The sequence below is a fragment of the Pinus tabuliformis genome, chromosome 1_2 (assembly GCF_031772625.1).
Source record: "Pinus tabuliformis cultivar Carrire ecotype Pingquan chromosome 1_2, CPIR1, whole genome shotgun sequence".
NCBI lineage: Eukaryota > Viridiplantae > Streptophyta > Pinopsida > Pinales > Pinaceae > Pinus > Pinus tabuliformis.
In genome coordinates, this window is record NC_142298.1 from 911,863,968 (window position 1) to 911,879,915 (window position 15,948).

The following is a 15,948-nucleotide window of genomic DNA, read 5'->3' on the forward strand; positions in this document are numbered from 1 at the left end:
AAGACATGGATTTATATTCATAAATAGCTTAGGATCAAATTTAAGCTAAACATACAAATGTAACAAACATCAATGATACACAAGCATGTAGGAGAAACTCAAATAGTTTTATTGATATAACAAGAAGATCCAGGAGGAGTTACAACCGATGATTCCTGATCCAGCATCAACCTCCCAGCATAGAATCCCCTCTTCACCTCAAACAAAGCATAAATCACCCAATGCTCTGATATCTATCTCTAAACCAACAGCAATTCTCTGCAATGTACAAAATTCCAGCCTCTGGATCTTTGGGATGAGGGATCCATATATAGATGTATGCAAAGAGGATGAGTTAGCTTATGATTTGACTAGTGGCTTCTCTCTGTCAGTTCTTGCTTCCACTTGGAGACTGAGAGCCTCTTACTCATCCTTGGTCGAACTCAGTGAGGCAAGTGTCATTGGAGAAGATTCTGGAAGCTTCCATTGTCTTTCCACCTCGCAGAATGGCACTACCATTTGTCATTTCCTGCTCAACGCACCCTGGTAGTGCATTTAGGTGCGTTGCAACGCACCTAGCTAGTGTACTTGGGTGCTATGCAACACAGCTAGCTAGTGGAGCAGCTGAAATGATCCTGATTTGACTGATTCTGAGCAGTTTCTGGTGGAGAACTTCTGGGAGAAGCTGTAATTTGTTGACCTTGTTCCTTTAGGGGTCGGAACAACACTTTTAGGGACTTAGGATCCCTTGGTTTATGTACATTTCATGCTTAGAGCTGTAAGGCACAAAAATGTCTATAACAGTTGCCCCCTAAAGTATGAGGCCGTTTATCGGGTGAAATGATTTATTAGGAGGATCCGAAGTTCTTTCAATGCTGGGAGGAGACCTGTAATAAGATACAATACAATATATTATCTTCATACTATTTTCCATGATCTAGCTGAGGCGGGCATTCCCATGCTCAGCTTTATAAATTCATTTTCATGTACATAGGATAGACAATCGTCTAATGGTAGACTGATGATTCTGATAGAGTCATCATCCTTTTGGTAGGATGATTATCTATGCTGCAATGTTGTACATTTCAATGTCTTTATTTTTCCTGAATATATATCGCAGCCCGGATGGATGAAACTAGATCCGGGGTCTTCAATCTCGTCCGATCTTCACTCGAAGTACAAGTCGATCCATGTGAGAAATGTTTTGAAGTTGAACATGGAAAGACATCGCTTGATTACCAGTCAATGATGTAAATTGTTAACAAGCGCGAGAGGAATCACCGATAATGATGATGACCCTCAAGGTACTGCAGTACAGTTCACGTGGTGTGAATAAAGGACTTGGTGTCGAACACCACGCAAAATCTTTCGGTCGAAGGTCATTGATGTATACCTGTCGCCGGAAGTGAGAAACTTGCCATTGAGGCATGCAAGCTTCAAAGTACTGAATGGGGTGTTCCTAGATCAACTTCTTGGATAATGAGCTGATGTCGACAAGAAGCGATCCGTCAAAGGAGGGCCTTAATGAATCCCACATAAATGACACGAAACGGAGCAAATGATTTGATAGAGGTGAAAACAATCTGATGATATATGGTTCAGGATGGCGGTCATGAAAGAATGAAGTACAATGTATGGTAGTGGATGGGACACAGGTGACTTCTCTGGATGACTTCTCTTGAACATGTCGGCGACACTTATGTGATGGATTGGTAGCATTTACCCCAAATGTGGATGGTATGGCGTGACCATGGTGATGTGACCGGTGAATGAAACAACCCAACCCGACTCAGGCACGGAGTGGAAGTGTCATGTTCAAGAGCGACTTGCTACCAATAAAGATTCTTTGAGTTTTCTTCCCAATTTTTCCCCAGTCATTGCTGACCAGTACCTCTTTATTTTTGTCAAGCTTGAGGAGGATAACATATGCTTGTTCTATAATTTTCCCTTCGGGCAAACCCATCGCTATGTTTTAACGAGCCTAGCAATAGTGAAACTCGTTCTCGTCTAAAGACAAGTTTGCCGCTATTAATCTTTTTAACGAGTTTAACGACAAAGATAACTCGGTCCTTTTCATTTTTAGAGAGTCTGAAAAGGTACGTAAAGGTAACTCCAAAATTCATTTTTCGTCATCTAATCCCTTAAGTCCGAAAAAGTATAAAACAATACAGAAGGGATGAATTTTCGATAGTTTTAACGAGCCGAACAAAACAAGCGCTCGATCTTTTTGTGCAATAATCCCTCAGGTCCAAAAAGATTAAAATCTAGAGGAGGGATAACACTTCCGGTCGCTTTAACGAGCTGGAAGGCCAAAACTCGGCAATCTTTTCATATTTTACGAGTCAGTTGAAAAGAGCTTAAAGAAGACTCGTCTTTTGAGGAACGAGTGATAAAAAGGGTAGCAGCTGATTCCAGGTAAGGTTTGGAATTTTCCGATCACGGCAGTGTCACAAGGATGGCTAGTGAAATCACTCTTCGCAGCTGTTCCTCAAAATGGGTAAACAATCAAATGGAGGTGAATGATCGGCCAATGGAAAAGTGGAGGTGACGGTGCAAACACGACCAAGGCTTTAATGGCTGAAATGTTACATTCACGGTGGTTATTTACTGGGGAATAGTTCATTTTTTAACGAGCTTAAACGCGGGTGGAAACATTTGCTCATGTCTTATGTTTATTTTTTAACGAGCTTGAACTATGTGCTAAAACTGCTCGATTAATCCAGTCATATGATAAGAATGTCTCATATAAAACGGAAACTTTTAGATTTTTGCCCCACATCCTTTCTTTATGCAAGTTAGGTGACGACTAATCCTACGAGTTTAAAGGGTTAGAGGTCCTAAAAATTTAAAAAATAAATAGCCGCCCCTTGCTTGCACTCCAAAAGGTTTGCATGCCCCCAGGTATAAGATATAGTTTCAAGGTTACCCCTCAATTTGCAGACAAAACATTTGTTCTATCAGGAAAGGCCTACCTCTTACAGGTTACCCAAAGATTGTTCTATTCGCAGTGCAAACAAAACACTTCTTCGGCGATGTCTACCGAGATAAACAATGGTGAGCGACGACGTCCGACAACTCACCTAACTTTGACAAGAGAATCTTATTCTAGAATAACCCCTCTTCCACTGACGGACGGGGTACAGACTAGTCATATTCTCCCGCGGAAACCTACCCTATACCCGAAGTTTTCCTGCCAAAGCAGACCAGGACGCATGCCCCCTGGGTTTCAGTCATATCCCTCCAAATTACTCGCGCTCATCGAGAGGACGGACTGGGGATTGAGACATTTCTTGCATGAAGACACCATTTAGGGATGGTATATGACTATTGGCTATGCGTGATCCGCGAAATGAAAGTTGGTCCACGAGCTTGACCACTCTTCCTTCGTGTGGAAAACACATTACTCTAAAGAGTGAGGAGACGATGGCTCCCATGCAATAATTATAGTCTCGTCCAAGGAGTAGATTATAATCCAAGGGTCCTTGAACTACCATTACGTTCATGCAAACTGTCTTCCTTCTCAATGTTATGGGCACATCGGGAAGGATCCCTAAAGGTCGACTGGTTCCTTTATCAAAGCCTGTCAGGTTTCTCATCTCAGGCAATAGCGATGGCGAACCAAGTGCTTTCCAAGCAATAGAGGAAAGGATACTCACAGAAGCCCCCTCATCTATGATGGTACCAGCCATGACCATTCTATATATTTGAACGATAATTCGGAATGGTATGCTTGCTGGTAAACGGGGTGTGCCTAGTTGATTCCAGTCGAAGGAGACAACTAGGTTGCTTGGAGGTGGGACCGAGTAGATGGCCGGGTATGGCTCTGGCGAACTTCCCTCCTGCGGTAAAGGAATGGGTAGATTGCCCCCATGTTTTTCGGAGTCTGTGTTGATGAAGAGAATTTGGACGGTGTCATCTTTGTTCTCTTCAGTGACTGTATCATCTGAAGATAAAACCTCTGAAGGCAAGACCGGGTCAACTGCCGCCTCGACCTTTTGACTTTCGTCTAGTATGGATTCAGCTGGTTTATCTTCAATGATAGGCGCTTCAGCCGACCACTTGAGCGGGCCAGCTGGATTCTCAACTAGCGACGAACTCGGCAAGAGTTTTTTATATCCAGGAGGAAGTCGTAACGGTGAAACCGAACGATCATCCAAAACTCTTTTAGCTTCGTCTAAGAAGGGACAACGGTGGATGGCATGATTGCTTTCGCACAGTTTACAAGGAAATCTAGCTTTCCCTTTTTGTCCTGGGGCTTCACTTTCGCTAGTTGACGGTGTGCTTTCAACATGATCACCAGAGGTTGATGACACCGGATTGTGCAAATGAGGAGACCAGTCCCTTAGTATCCGAGGGATGCAAGGACAATCTCTGTGAAAGTGGTCTCCTTTGCAAATGACACATGGCGATTTAGGCCTGGTCGGTGCAGTGTGTGGATTTTCGTTAGACGACACTCGTTTTCCCCCTTTCGCCTTTGGCTCCTTCTTCTTCTTCTTTTCCTTCTTCTCCTTAGGAACTTGACTTTTGGCTTTGCCAGCCCCATCAAGCAAAGAGGAAGGAGGAGAGGAAGAATTAGAGGAAGTAGAAGGTTGGTGGGCAACTCTGGACTCGTCTACTTGCTTATTCGATTGTTCAGGAATAGTGGTGTTATGAACGACATTGGTTGAGAAGAGCCATACCGGCAAGCCAATTGTCAGTCCTGGAAGCGACAATGTGGCCATATGGGGTGCACCAACATCTCCCCAAGAGGAGAAGGGACTAGGATTTCCACCAAGGGGAATTCCTTGGTTGGTATACTCCATTTTCTCAACCTAAGATCAACGTAGGAAGAGGGTATGAATATTTCGTTTAAAATAAATTTTTAGACGCTTTGACACAACTTGTTTTTTCAGTTTTTAAGAGTCGAGAAAAAACAAAAGATGACTCTAGCCTCCTTCGATTTTTAATGAGCCTGAAGTGACAAGTGCTGAGATGGACCTTTTTCGTTAAGGAGTCTGAAAAGGAACGAAAGGGACTGCTCTGGAGATCTAGGTAGAGGGAATACCAAACCAATCGCAAAACTGCAGAATACTTTTTACGGCACGGCAGTCAATCTTCCCGAATGTTGTGTTCGGTGCATTGCGATCAGTAGGGCGGCCGACACGGCTTCCTATGGATAAAAGGATTTAAGCCTATAGGGGTCTCCCAATATATACTCGACGGTACGTGGGAGCACAAGTCCGTACTGGCACTTATCGTCTCAAAGTGGAGGAATCACCCAACCATCAGTGAGGACAACAGTTACCAGGCTTTACGGCGCCGGAATACGTCTCTAGCCTAGACCTCTAAATGTTGTGCGTTAAGTTCCAAAGCGTTGTTAGATTCATTCAATTTATTTTAAGTTGATCTTTCTTATGAAGTTTGACTTTTGGGTTCACCACGAGATGTAGATGTAATTCCTAAAATGCAATCTAAAGATGATAAGCAAACCTTTATCTCTTTTCAGCAATGAAAATCCTAGCTACAAGGGGAAAAGAAAGACACAATCTTTTCACAAAGAGCAAAGAGCACACTGTAAATGCACTTTCCTAAATCAAGCCAAACAGACTGTCAATATGCAAATGCACATGTGCATGTATTTGTTTTTCACTTTCTTAATATTGATGCCTAAAAAGAAAGTTGATGTACAAATCTGAATTTGCTTTCAAGTGACAAACACAAACAAGCTTCTTTTCGAAATCAAAAGGTAGAGATGATTACGACACTTTATGATTTTGAAATAAATACTCGTTTCGACACTAGAAAGTCACAAATTCAAACCAAAGGCAAAAGTAAAAGCATAATCGACTGTCAACAACAAATAAACTTTCTCCTAAGATCAAAATCGACAGTTACGACAGATCTAAATCAAAGGCTGACAGTATGACTATTCTACTTTTGCAATGGAAAACTGTAAATGATGTAACAAACACACAAAAACATCTACAGTCTTTTTGTACAAAGGAGGCGGAATTAAGGCAAAGAAAAGGGGTTTTCAAACAGACACATACACTGATCACAGGCTGCAAAAATCAGAGACAAAACTGAAAAAATGAAGCAAAGAACCTCAGCTGCACAGGGCTAGGCTGATCAGTGCACCTGTTACACAGAGAAACTGGATTGCAGCGCAGGTAGCCCTCTCGGGAACTGCGTTGAAATGCAGAACCTCTTCACAGAGCCTGCGCTGGGGCAAAAACGAGAATTCTATCCGGGTTTTGGGTCACGGTTTGCAGTTTAATCTATGGTTTTTGGCCGAGTAAAAGCAATCAGTAATGCACAATCAGAGGGTAGATTTAAAGGAGGTCTAAGAGCTATCACAAAGGGCAATCAGATAATTTGTGAATCAGTTGTTCAAATCATAAACAGATCCAGTGAATGGATTGAAGTATCAGATGTCTACTTTGCATTTGTTAATGGCAAACGCAGTTTGATTGCTACTTCTAAGTTTATGAAACAAACAACAAGATAAACACAAACAAACTAATTAGACACGATCCCCAGTGGAGTCACCATTTTGTTAACGGGAAAAGTGTCTATTCAAAACGACCCTATCCCACTAAGGTGTGACAGTGACCTTAGAAACAAACAGAGAAAAATACTTTCGTATTCTTCTTTATGAACTATAAATGAAGAGGAATAGGATGAACTAACCTGTGTCTTGTGCTAGTCCTTTGATCCAATCTCTCTTCTCTTTGACAGCTTCCAGCTACCTGCTCCCTCACTTGCCCAGCTTCACCAAGTTCCTGTAAGATCACAGAAGAAGAAAACTACACAAAGACATGGATTTATATTCATAAATAGCTTAGGATCAGATTTAATCTAAACATACAAATGTAACAAACATCAATGATACACAAGCATGTAGGAGAAACTCAAATAGTTTTATTGATATAACAAGAAGATCTAGGAGGAGTTACAACCGATGATTCCTGATCCAGCATCAACCTCCCAGCATAGAATCCCCTCTTCACCTCCAACAAAGCATAAATCACCCAATACTCTGATATCTATCTCTAAACCAACAACAATTCTCTGCAATGTACAAAATTCCAGCCTCTGGATCTCTGGGATGAGGAATCCATATATAGATGTATGCAAAGAGGATGAGTCAGCTTATTATTTGACTAGTGGCTTCTCTTTGTCAGTTCTTGCTTCCACTTGGAGACTGAGAGCCTCTTACTCATCCTTGGTCGAACTCAGTGAGGCAAGTGTCATTGGAGAAGATTCTGGAAGCTTCCATTGTCTTTCCACCTCGCGGAATGGCACTGCCATTTGTCATTTCCCACTCAACGCACCCTGGTAGTGCATTTAGGTGCATTGCAATGCACCTAGCTAGTGTACTTGGGTGCTATGCAACGCAGCTAGCTAGTGGAGCAGCTGAAATGATCCTGATTTGACTGATTCTGAGCAGTTTCTGGTGGAGAACTTCTGGGAGAAGTTGTAATTTGTTGACCTTGTTCCTTTAGGGCTTGGAACAACACTTTTAGGGACTTAGGATCCCTTGGTTTATGGACATTTCATGCTTAGAGCTGTAAGGCACAAAAATGTCTATAACAGTATGCGGCAGAGGTGGAGTGGATGGATGAGGTATTCTCATAATACCCTGACTTACCAACTACAGCACACTTCACAATGTATTCAGAATAGTTTCTTCATCATCACTTGAAGAGGATCCCAATAGAGGATTATATTCAGAGCCTGATTCTTTGTTCCTTCTGAAGGGTTTTCCGCTTTGCGTAGTCCCAAACATCAAGGTAATGGCATAACCCATTTTTCAAACAACAACATCTTAATCCAAGTTTTTAGAGATTTTAAGCACTTACCTTGTGGTCCCTTGAAGAGTCTGCGCTCTGCTTATCTATAGCTGATGGTCATATCAATTGTGAGCTTAGTGAAGAACCATTCGATGATGTGATCAATCCAGTGATCAACGGCCTGCGCGATGTTATTTTCTGAAGCTTCCAGGCGCCTCACTAGCTCTGGAGTTCACATAATAGGGTCGTCTAGTCTCCACGTACCATGACTGTCTGCTAAATCTAGAAATCCACACATGTAGTTCATAGGGGAAGAAACAAAAAAGGCTTTTGTTTCATCTATGTACAAGCATCTATTCAACCATTGTTCCTTGGATAACTGCAGGTTTTTGTTCTCCTGAGCTGAAAATAGGTGTATCTTCCGATCGAGCCACTTCTCACTTTCTTTCTTGGTAGGGAATCACTTATTCAACATCACACATTCCCAGATAGATCCCAGTCCTGGAAATGAAACCATTTGTTGGCTTGATGGGGCCTGACCCAGGTTCAGCTTTAATTACGCCAACCAACAAAACCCTAAACTCTTGGCCCTTTCGGCAACAACCCATGTTGCACAGGTTGTAATCTCACCCGAAGCAGTATTGGGGGATGATAGAACCAGGTTTCTGCATCCAAAGGCCTGTGTGATGGTTTCCTGGAGTTCTTACGGCTTAGATATCCCTTCGTGCATATCTAATCCTCTCAATAAATAACTACTACAACTCTATCTAAACGACTTAAATATTTTCATGAAGGTACTTAGTTATACTGATCATGCATAAATATTACAGATCTACCAGTTCCACACAGTTAATAAGCATTAATTCATATTAAACGAATTACAGAATGAAGATACATAAACTTTGCAGAAGTAATTAAAAGGACATAGATGCTTCAATTTTAGCTTGAAACAATCTTTATTAGATAAAAACGTCCAGATACAGACTTCTTATCCCTGTTCACTTAGTTACAGAGGCCCACGCACTCAGCCTGCGGACTTACCAAGGTCTCTGCTCACTCAGTTGTAGGAGCCTTCCCTTTTCACCTAAGTACAGGAAACAAACCTTTCCTACCTTAGCACCTTGCCCTTATAATGACTCTTCACAAAAAGTTACTCCTAAGACTCACCATGACTCAACTTTATATAGAATTTTCTTTACAATACCATGGTTCACAAACCATGGGTGGATCTCAAAATAGCTCTATCACCTGCCCAACTAAGGGACTAAAGCCCGTTTTACTTCTACTAGCTTCGCACTCCACTTTCCACATTTCGCGGAGACTTTACATTCGTTACAAAAAGATAATACAAAATTGACTCAAAACTTAACAAACTTTATCCCAGGGACCCCATCCCAACAAAGGGTTATAAGTGTTACAAGAAGTGGACAAGGAAGATTGAGGATTGCATCAATGTAATTGTAGATGAAATAGGTTCACAACTTGAATCCTCTAAAAGAAATATGAACTCAGATGATGAAGAAAGTTCAAATTTAAGGTCCGTGGATCTGGAAGAAACAGATTCAGACAGTGAAGATGAGGAAGCAGGCACGACTTCAAGGCCAAAGACACCCTCCAAGTATGTACAGAAGGAACATCCTAAGAATCATATTCTTGGATATCAAAGACAAGGCATCCAAACCAGAAGAAAACTTGTTGGAAATACAAGTAATGTGAATCTATCCCTACTATCACATATAGAACCCAATAACCTCTGTCAAGTAGTGAAGATAAGTTCTGGGTGAAAACCATGAATGAAGAACTTGACCATATTGAAAATAATGTTACATGGGAGCTTGTTCCAAGGCCAAGAGAGAAAAATGTTATTGGAACCAAATGGATTTTCAAGAACAAATTGAATGAATAGGGTCAAGCAATCAGGAACAAAGATCATTTGGTCTGCAAAGGGTATGCCCAAATAAAAGGGGTAGAGTTTGAAGAAACCTTTACACCAGTAGCATGAATGGAATCTGTAAGAATATTTCTTCCTCATGCCATCCATAAGAATATCAAGGTATATCAGATGTATGTAAAGTTTTCCATTCCAAATGGAAATTTAGATGAAGTCTACATTGAGCAGCCATAAGGATTTCTACTTTCCTCCGATGAAGGGCTCATATGAAAACTGAACAAGGCCTTGTATGGTTAAAAACATCCTCCCCCCCCAAGCTTGGTATGAAAGGTTGGATAGGTATCTTCAGCAACAAGGGTTTAAGAAAGGAACAATTGACAGTAACCTTTATGTAAAATCTGAAGGCAACCATCTACTGATAGTAGTTGTGTATGTGGATGATATAATATTTGGCAGTGATATGGAACAGTTGGGGCATCAATTTGCAAATTTTACGCTAATGGAGTTTGAAATTTCCATGATTGGAGAATTTTCCTTCTTTTTGGGTCTGCAAATTACTCAATCTCCACAAGGAGTGTTTATATCCTAATCCAAATATCTCAAGGAAACTCTGAAGAAATTTGGAATGGAAGATTACAAACCTATCAGGATGCCCATGAGTAAAGGCTAAAAATTGTGCAAAGAAGATGGAAAATCGTCGATAAATCAGATTAAATACATGTCAATGATAGGAAGCTTACTGTATCTGATAGCTTCAAGTCCAGACATCATGCAAGCAGTGGAGATTGTGGCTAGATTTTAGGCTTTTCCACAAGAAAGTCATGTGGTTGTTGTCAAGAGGAGCTTCAAATATCTTCAAGGAACAACAAAGTATGGACTATGGTATGCTAAGAGTGAATATTTCAATTTTAAAGCCTACACAGATGCATATTGGGTTGGATTTCTTGATGACAAGAAGAGTACTTCTAGTGCAACTTTATTCCTAGGAAAATGCTTGGTGTCATGGGTTAGCATGAAACAGGGCTCCATTTCTCTATCGACTATTGAAGCAGAGTATATTGCTTCTTCTACCTGTTATAAACAGATTCTATGGATGAACCAAACCTTGAAATATATACAGCTAGAGTTTTTTGATCCCATTCCAATAATGTGTGACAACACAAGTGCCATCAGCATCTCCAAAATCCTTGTCATGCATTCAAAAACTAAGAATATTCCTATCAAGTTTCATTTCTTGAGGGAACAAGTTGCAGCCAACACTGTCAGACTTGAATATGTATCCACTAAAGAGCAACTGGCATATATCTTTACCAAGAAATTTGAAAGAGAACCATTTGAGTATCTCAGGCGGCAGATAGGATTTGTGACTCCTCCCTCCAAATGACTTCATTTTGGAAGGTGGTGGCAGCTACTCAGCGTGTGGAACTCATGGGAGAGTAGGCTGCAATGTTTCAAGGGAGTTCTCGTGAAGTATTCTTTGCCACTGATGTTAAAGGGGGAGAATATTGGTGTCAGAGTAGGCTATGCCTATCTTGAGGGGGAGCTTAAGGTGTTTCCATCAATGCCAAAGGGGGATATTGTTGGACAATTGATTGTGGTTGTGCTATTATTGTGCATGAATATGGAACTAATGTCAACCAGACTGGAAAGAATGTATGGCTCAGAAGGATTCCTATGATAGTTGCATGCTTCATGGAGAAGATCATTATGGTGGGTGTGATTTCAGTTGTCCAAGGAGTCAATTTGAAGAGAATTTTGCAGTCATCTTCCAAGCAGAAAAAGGACTCAAAGCCTCTATCAGACCCTCTCCATTGGAAATTGCTCTGATTAATATTTCCAACGATATGCGTAAGTCCATAAATGGATTCCTGGTTCAAAAGTTATGGCTTGCTGAAGTTCAGGGTTTTGAAGCCTTAGGCAGGAAAGAATATCGGCATATCAGAGATCGACGATCTAACATATCAGCATATCAATGATCGACAGTCTATCATATCGGCATATCAGAGATTGGAGGTCCGACGTATTGGCATATCGACATATCGGTGATCGGAGGTCAACATATCGACATATCGGTGATCAAAGGTCAACGTATTGGCACATTGGAATGTTGGAGGTTGGCATATTGGCAATATCGAATGTCGGAGGTACGATACATCAGAGTAGGTTGTATCAGAGGTTGGAGAATATTGAAATCCCGGAGATCGGCGTACCGAAACATTGGCATATCGGGTATCGCAATATTAGAACTTTTCAAGTGAGGAACCTTTAAAAAGTTGTGATATCTCTAAGTGTCAATAAGATTTTAAAAGCGTCGAGGAATTCCAAAGGAAGATTAACAAAGGATTTAGGTGCAAAACCAAGATTGGCAGGTCCTCCTCTCTCTCCTCTAGCAGGACACATGGAAGCATGTGATTGGATCTGATAAGGACACATGGCAACATCTGATTGACTCTGATAAGGTACAGTGGCAGCTAATGTCAGCATGACATGGAAATACGACAGGACACGTGGTAGGCTTATTCAACCTTATTGGGTAGGCTAATGGGCCAGAACCATGTGACACGTGTCACCACTAAGGAGTCTCCACGTGGAGTGATGACGCCATATCGGAATTCAGTAATTGGAGGATTGAAGACATCGGAACTTTATAACATTTGGAGTGTTGAAAAGTTATGATATAGAAGGGCTTCCAATATTGGGTTGGCGCACTGTCATAAGGGTTCAAAGAACCAAGGGCTAAGCAGAAGGATCCAAGGGTCTGAGGAATATCGGAACATAGTGCCACTTTGGAGTAATAATGTGAAATTTCTCCAGTACAGAGATTTTATGGTGTATGGGTCGGTAGCTGTGAAGTTGAATGTAGGAGAAGAGGAGTTGGTCTCAGGAGTAATGGCAGCTGTCAAAGATCATTGGGTCAAGGCAAAAAGGACCACGATCTTTAAGAAAGAGTGTTGGGTCTGCCTTGAGATGAGACAAGCGATCATTGTGCTCCGATGTAAGTCTTCAGTGAGTTAAATGGAACTGTGGGGCTCATGAGGCGGTGTGTAGGTCATCTACTAATTAATTTCTCAGCATAGTGCTCCATGCAGTTAGACGATGAAGGACTACAAGGTCGATCTCTATTTCTGCACTATGACCAAAAACTGATAGGAGACACAAAAACGACAAGGGAGGCCATGCCTAAGTATAGTTGGGAAGCCAAAGGACATGTAGCAGAGTCTACCTTGTGCAGAGTGCCTCAGTAGAATAAAACCATCGCTTGTAATGGAGAAGAGTGGGGAGTTGAGCAGATGTGTGAGAGTATTGAGCTGTGAGTGAAGCGCATAGTGATAGTGAGGTTGAAGCACTTGAGAGGACTTTGTCTACTAGTGGAACAAGAGCAGTGAGAGTGTTGTGTGGAGAATGGTGATGGTAGTGTTGAAGAGTAGTCAGTGAAGAGCCCTTGACAGTGAAGGCAAAGCACAAAGGAATTTTTGTTGAGAGCAACAAGAGGAGATCTATTTCAATTGAGCACAGAAAGTAGAGTGAAAAAGTTGAATCTGCGGACAACCATTTATTGGTATTTTACTTGTATATTTGTATGCCTTTGTTTTCAGTTTGAAAATTGTATGAAATAGTATAACAGTGGCAAGGGTAGGTTGGTGCCTACATACTGAAGAGGTTTGTGCCTCTTGGCAAGTTGGTGCTTTCTAACCAAAGGCAGGTTGGTGCCTGCATACTGAAGAGGTTGGTGCCTCTTGGCAAGTTGGTGCTTGCTAACGAAAGGCAAGTTGGTGCCTACATACTAAAGAGGTTGGTGCCTCTTGGCAAGTTGGTGCTTGCTAAAAAAAGGAGGTCGACGCCTCCCATGAGTGTGTTCTCACAAACAAACAAATGTAATTAAGTGGGTGCTTAATTTACATCATAAACAAACAAAAAATGGTGGTTTTTTCCCTCTAGGTTTCCACGTGAAAAACATTGTGCCAAATGTGTGTTGCTCAGGTGATTGTTGTTTGAATATGTGTGCCTGAAATATTGTTGGTTAAATGATTTGTGAATGAATTCCCTCACAACTAAATATTATAAGAAGATATTGTAAGCATAAAAACAAAAGAATAAGAGTTTCTTAATCACTGATTCACACCCCCCCCCCTCACTCCTTCAGCAATTCCTTATTTCAACAGAGATCTTTAATTCTACCACTAATAGGATCTTTCTTGCAATATGCTATTTTTCTCCTATCAACTCTACATCCTATAAGAAAAACAACTTGTATAAGAATTGTCCATTCAATACCTTAGAAAAAGACATCTATAACCTAAGGAATGAAGGTAATATCCTTTTTCTTGGGGACTTTAACGCTAGAACTGCTACTAAAAAAACCCCAACCCCTTGTGGCTTGATGAAGATGGTAACTTAGCTAATAGATTCAAGAGAAATTTTGAAGACATAATCGAGAATTCATTCGGCACTGATCTCCTCAAACTTTGTAGTTCCAGGACCTAATCATTTGTAATGGTATTAACAAGTGGCCTTCCTCTATGGGCTGGGTAATAGTGTCGTGGATTATGCGATTTTTGACACCCATGTCCTCAACCGTATTACGGACTTTAAGGTACTTAATGGGTACGAGCCTGACTCTGACGACATACCTTTGTCTTTATCCCTCAATATTGTTATGAATACCACCCACTTGCAGGAGACCAATGAAAGCAAAAGACACATTCACTTTGAGAGAAGTAATGTCGACCTTTACTTAAGGGATTTAGAAATGGATTTAGGCTCCCTAACTTATAATAACAACATTGATCAAATTTATTACCATTTTACTACTACCCTTTCCACTACCATTAGCAAGTTCTCTAATGAGACTTCATATAAGTAGAATAATAGAACTTTCAATCCTTGGTACGACAAAGAATGTAAAGTTGCGCCTAGAAAGTTTTGGCGGAATGTGCTTGTTCGTAAAACTAAAGATAATCATTCTATCCCCTTAGAAAATTGGGACAACTATCTTAAGAAGTTGTATGACTCTTTAGACACCATGGGCACCATCTTAAACACTCCTATTAAGGAATATATATTTTATCTAGAAGACATTGAGTATGGGATTAATAATCTCGCTAATGGGAAAGCTAAATATATTGAAGGATACCAGGCTGAGATCTTTAAAATGGGAAGATTTTTCCTCATTCCTCACCTCCACGGGCTTCTCAATTTGGCAGTAAAGCATGGATTCCCTAAGCTTTGGACACAAAGCCTTATTGTGCCTATCTTTAAAAATGGGGACAAAAGTGTTCCCTCTAACTACATGACCATTATGATTAGCCACATCCTAGCCAAGCTATATGGGCTCATTTTGGAAAAGAAGCTTAGCCTTTGGCTTGAAAACCATGGTAAAAGAGCTAAAGGGAAAGCTGGTTTTAGGAGACATCACTCGACTATTGACCATCTTGTCACTCTCAGGATCATTGCAGAGGAATGCCACAATAGTAAAGTCGATCTCTTATGTTGTTTTATGGACTTTAGAAAATATTTTGACATTGTTCCTCAAGATAAGCTTTGGGAGAGACTTGAAGAGATCATGGTTCCTCCTAAACTAACGATTGTTGTGATCCACCTCTACGAGACTATCATTTCCAATCTTAAGACCAACGAAGGGTGGTCTAAAGATACTAAATAGAATATCGGGGTTAAGCAAGGGTGTCCCCTATCCCATACCCTTTTTGGAATCTACATATAAGCTAGAAGAGTGTCTGGAAACTACAAGTTGCAAGGGCATTGAGCTTGTTGGTATGCTCATCACTCCTTTCCTTTATGATAATGATATTGTTCTTCTTGCAAAAAATCCATGATGACCTAGACAAGCAGCTTAAGACTCTTCATGTCTACTACTCCAAGATGGGTATGACAATTAATACTGACAAGACTAAATTCATGATCATTAAATCCAAAAACATCACCCATGGTATTTTTGTCTATGATGACCATTGCTTAGAGAAGGTTTCTTCTTATAAATATTTGGGCATAGACTTTCCTCATTAGCTGAAGTGGAATTATAACATCGAGAAAAGGATTATTGGAGGCTAGAAAGCTTATTATGAGCTTGAAAACATTTGTAAGTCAGCCAATCTTTGTATTTGGAGTAAAAAACGGTTCCTCTTTTAGACTCTCGTCACCCCTGTTGTCTTATATGGATGTGAATTTTGGGGTTGCAATATGTCCAAAGAGTCATGGAGAAATCTTGAGATGATTCAAAAGCAATTCATAACCTACAACCTAAAGATCAAGGGAAATACTCCCTATCCTATCCTCTTGATCAAAGTT